The sequence below is a fragment of the Nannospalax galili genome, unplaced genomic scaffold (assembly GCF_000622305.1).
Source record: "Nannospalax galili isolate Female #2095 unplaced genomic scaffold, S.galili_v1.0 scaffold4045, whole genome shotgun sequence".
In the NCBI taxonomy this organism is placed as follows: domain Eukaryota; kingdom Metazoa; phylum Chordata; class Mammalia; order Rodentia; family Spalacidae; genus Nannospalax; species Nannospalax galili.
In genome coordinates this window covers 14,278-19,549 of record NW_008352721.1, presented here as the reverse complement: position 1 = coordinate 19,549, position 5,272 = coordinate 14,278, and the positions used below count along the sequence as shown (strand labels likewise).

At 39.5% G+C, this 5,272-nt stretch overlaps 1 pseudogene; it reads right to left on the bottom strand.

Annotated features, from left to right (window-relative positions):
* Window positions 1–425: 425 nt before the first annotated feature.
* LOC103747489 lies at window positions 426–4,418 on the bottom strand (annotated as a pseudogene).
* Between the last annotated feature and the right edge of the window lie 854 nt (window positions 4,419–5,272).

Genomic DNA, 5,272 nt, shown 5'->3' with positions numbered 1-5,272 from the left:
CCATTGTGGATCAATATAATAACCCCATCAGCAGCAAAAATAAAAAGCTTCTAAGATAAGGGGTAGGAACTGAACTTATGTACAGGTATAAGGATAAGTATTTAGAAGCTAATTGAAACTATATTAATATACCAACATGGTAGTAGAAGGGTTTTCTCTGGGGTCTATGACCTCACCGGGTGTAGAGTCATGGCTGGGCATGAGTCCCGTCCAATCGAACAGATATTAGATTCGATTACTCAGCTTTATTCTCCCAAGACCAGAGTAAGAAGTTTGCACCACTGAGGCTATCTTGTCAGTTCAGTCATCTTTGTGGTACTCAGGCTTTACCTTTGGGTAGAGCTGTTTATAACTTTTCTCCCTTGGAAACTTGGGTGGCACCTCCTACACGGTGAGTGCTAGCCCTCAAGGACGAGGCTTCCAGGTCAGTTCCACCTTGACTGTCCAAGCCCTGTGACCGAAGAGTGCTGTTCAGTCATAGCATCTTGCTTCACATTTTGACAGGCAACCAAAAGCAGTGACAGTGAGCTGTATTGTTTTCAGGGTCTCCTGGACACTCTGACCTACAACTCAAAGTTGTCCCTTGCCGTTCACTGGGGATTTATAAAATAGTCTATGGCTCTCTGGGAAGCATTATCTCACCATATAAGATAAATACATTAAAACTGTGTGTGTGTGTGTGTGTGTGTGTGTGTGTGTGTGTGTGTGTTGTCTTTCTGGGTGTCTTTGTCTGTGTGTATGTCTGTGTCTGTGTATGCAGTATGTGTATTTTAAGTAAGCTTATAAAATAATTTTCTTCTGGCTCTGCAAACATCGTTGGTGTTATCCCTCCTCCTTCCTTCTGTTACTCCTCTCTTCCTCTCGTAAACACCCACACTTCCCACTTTCTTCCCTTCATCCCCTGCATCATATGATCACCCTCTCAAGAGCTGTTTTCTTCCCACGTTCTCCCTTAAGTTGCTTCTGTCAGTGTATTTGATCACAGCAACAGACATGAAGCTAGAACAGAGTATGTTGTACCACAGTGTGAAATACTGAGAGAAACATCTAATTCCGAAGTCAAGTCCACTGTTTCAGAGTAGTTGCTCTGTTCAGAGAACAGTGCTGGAAACTAGGAGTGTGAGAGGTGGTAGAGCAAACACTTCACCGTGATGTAAACGCAGCTTCAAGATGGTCAGAAGTAGATGCGTGTATACAGATGCCATGTGTTACCTTCTCTGCTGGAGATGAAATTTCCAATCTTCTGTTTTAAGGAGCCCCAAATGTTTTAAAGAAACCCAAAGTGTGTTACAGTAAGGAATGTTATTGACTATAAGAATAAATAATTGACTTCCGTGTAGATTTTTTTTCCTACCTATTCTGCTTTACTGCGTTAACTGGCAGAAAATGGAGTGGAAGCGAATAACTTGCCTGTAATGCATGCACATACCGGTCTCACTGGAAATTTCATTCCCTGGGCAGGGATAGCAATCAAAGCAGCAGGCAGGCCAGCCCTCTTGAGGAGTTTTCCCGAATCCAGGACCACAACTTGCACTGCACACAGAAAGGGGAAATAAGGGGAAATAAGATATGTATTGAGATTATATGAATTGAATCTAATCCTATAATCACTATGGCATTCTAAATATTATACCATTAGTAAACTTTCATTGTATAATCCTGCATGCAATTAATTGTATAAATGAAAAGTATACTATCCTAGATATTGTGTATGTTACTTACTTTCCTGTCGCTATCATAAAACACCATTAGCAAAAGTAATGTATACAAAAAGATTATTTTGGCTTTCTGTTTCAGAGGGAGAGTCTATAATGGGGCTGGGGGAAGGCAAGGCAGGAAAAGGTTGAAGCAGGAATCTGAAAGATCACGTTGTCAGCCACAGGTAGGGAGCAGAGAACAAACAAGAAGTCAGACTGCCCATGGTGACCTACTTCCTCCAGAAAGGCCCCACCTCCCAAAGGTTCCATGATCTCCCCAAACATAGCCACCAGCTGGAGACCAGGGGTTCCAATATCTGAGCCTATGGGGGCTATTTCTCACTCAAACAACCACATTGTGATAGGGATGCAAATTTAGAACCACATAGGTTAATAAATCTGTTTCTTTATCATCTATAATAAACATGTAAAGATCACAGTATAGAGGGGTACAGGAGGTGGAATATGTTTCAAACACATATTAAATTCTTGAATCAATAAAAATATTTTCAAAAAAGAAACATGAAGATGTATTAGAATACTTAATGAAATTATGTAACATTTTAGGTATGACAAAAAACATCTGCCGATTTATACTTTGAGAATGTTCTCAGAAGTAGAGACAAAAATTTATCTAACTGCCACTTAACGAGTGATTTACATGTGCTTGTTTCAGAATGACTTTGCTGCAAACCAATTTACATCTTAGAACACTTGTGAAAGGTAGTTGTGAAATACCATTCTGCCATCTATTCCTAATTCAGGAGGAAGCACAGACCTGCCCAAATGATAATGACTATTCATCTGTACTGCAAATTTTATGATTAACTTCAATCAACCTTTCTGATTCCTGTGCTCCATTCAATCATATCCTCAGAGATGATCAACTGTTGTTCATGTGGAAGATATGGGGGAAATGTTCCTACTTTCACTTTAACACCCAGACCTTGTGGAAAATTCCAGAAGTTCAGAATGTCATACTCAGCATCCAGTTTTCCTGATTGATTCATTACCACGGGGGTCTCCAGCAGGATTGATAAATTGGATGCTTTTCAGGAAGGGATGCAGCTAAAAGAGATGCATGATTTATGATGAGCATGTGCCCTGGTGTCGAGGGAAAAGTCCTTTAATTGGGAAATGACCCTCATTTTCTTAATACCGCCAACAAAATTAAACATTATTATAGGCACACATTGGAAGAAAAGAAATAAAAGCATGTGGGGAATTAATGTCACAAGTGTTCTAAGATATCAGTCAGCCTGAGGAGAAAATATTCTCTCTCACACACACATGAAAATAATCAGTTGACACAGTTGTCACATAAATCTCAATATCCATTTTCTTTATGATGGTCACCAAGCATCAATCATCAAAGCTTTCTAAACAACAATTAAATACTTATGGAATTTCATAAAATATTCTAAGTATCTTACACATTATAGTGCTCTGAACAATTAAGGACATTAAAGTTCTAGTTCCCAATTTAAGAATTTTACTTGTTCCCAATTTAAGAATTTCACAGAGGGGCTGGAGAGATAACTCAGCAGATAAAAGCACTAGCTGCTCTTGCAGAAGAAACAGGTTCAATTCCCAGCACTCACATGGCAGCTAACAACTGCCTGTAACTCCAGTTCAATGGGAAGCCAACGCCATTTTCTGACTTCTTTGGGCATCCCACAACAAGGGTGCCCTTACATACATGCAGGCAATACACTCATATACATAATATAAAAAAAATTTTTTAAATAATCTTTTGGAAATAAGATGGGAAGTCCTACTGAGGAATAGGTTGGCAGGATTTTTATCTCAACTCAGATGTGTTTATTTCCATGTAACTGACTTGATATATTTGACTGATGCCCAAGTCTAGATTTCCCTATTGAATAGCAAAATCCTATAGAGAATCCCGTATCTGAGAAAAACAAGCTTAAAGCATAGGTTGGATCACCTATGGAAGTGTTTAACAAAGTCACCCTGGTTGCACATTACACACCACACAAAGGAAGACTTATTACCTCCCAGGAGGAAAACTGTCTTTTCACAGTTTTCATTTGTTGCGTATCAGCTTGTTTAAAAAGCATCTCATGGAGGCTGTGAGCCACAGCATACATGGCATTGTACACATGGTAACTCCCATCACTCATGTCCACATCAAAGCGATGCCAAGGTAACCATGCCAAGGAACCTCTGGATGAACAATTCCTTAATGTTGTATAGGAAGCCTCTGAAAATGTGCAATTAAAATACATCTTCCACAGTTTTGAAAGGAAAATATCTTCTGGGTATTTGGAAGGGTTTACCACCTTGACAAAATTTTTGAACTCAGAAATATCAGTACAGTGTTGTGAAAAGATGAGAGTCCCATGGACTGAGTCCAGGACCAAATGTCTCATACTAGAAACAGAATCCCACTGTGAGGTGGTGACCCAGACCCTCCATGGTCTACATATTCCCATCTTCTGAACATCACACCTAGAGAAGACTCAGTGTCACCAAAATAGTAACTACAGTTGCCAATTTTATCATGCTTTGGCTTTTATACAAATCAAATTCAACCACATTGAACATATGGTTGACTGGGATCCTATTCATAAAGGCTAGACAAATTCTTCTCCTTTCCATCCCTAGTCTCAAGTTTGAGAGAAATTGAACACCTTTCTCGTCTTCTGAGATGACCAGACCCACCCAGGTCCAGTTGAAATGAACCATCAAGGAAATCATGCAAGGACTAGAGATGTGTCTTTGGGAGCCAACTGATGTGCTACTCCCATGTGCTACTTTACTTAGTAAATGCCTAGCCACAGCTGACAGAAGTAGAACTAACAACAAAGAACACAGGAAACCAGAAATAGTTATCTGATGGGATCCCTCACCACAACTGTCCTGTTTACTAAATTCTGTTGTAAGAATGCTATCAGAAAAATCTGCCTTTGTAGTCATCTTTTTTTAATTTTATTTTTATTTTATATGTATGAGCATTGGTTTCCTGTGTGTATGTAAGTGCACTCATATTATGCACTGCCCACGGCAGCCAGAAGAGGGTGTCAGATTCTCTGGAACTGGAGTTACAGATGGTTGTTAGCTGCAATGTAGGTGCTAGGAACTGCTTTTAACCACTGAGCCATCTCTCTAGCCCCTTTAGTCAACTTTTAACTGCTTAACCACAAAAATAATTTCCTGAGATTGTTTTACAGTGATCTTATAACATATAACTAAGTTGTAAATTAAGGGAAATTAGAGTTTAAACCCGACAATAAAATTGTTGCTAAAAGAGGACATGTAAAACTCTATAAAACCTGCAAACTAATCTGGCCAGAGCTTCAGAGCATTAGCTCATCTGGAACCCATGATGATAACAATAAAGAGATGAGCTCTCCAACTCCCTGGCTAAAGTGCTTGATTTCTCAGCTGCCTGATTTTCTATAACAAGAACTTAACCCTCTTATGGCCTAGTTTATAATAAGGATTACTTCCATGCTTGTGGTTTTGAAGAATCGCGCTCAACACACAGGGACAAAACCAAGTTTCGGGATGCAAAAGCAAGAGGAATTTATTCATACACAGGCGCCTGCGGA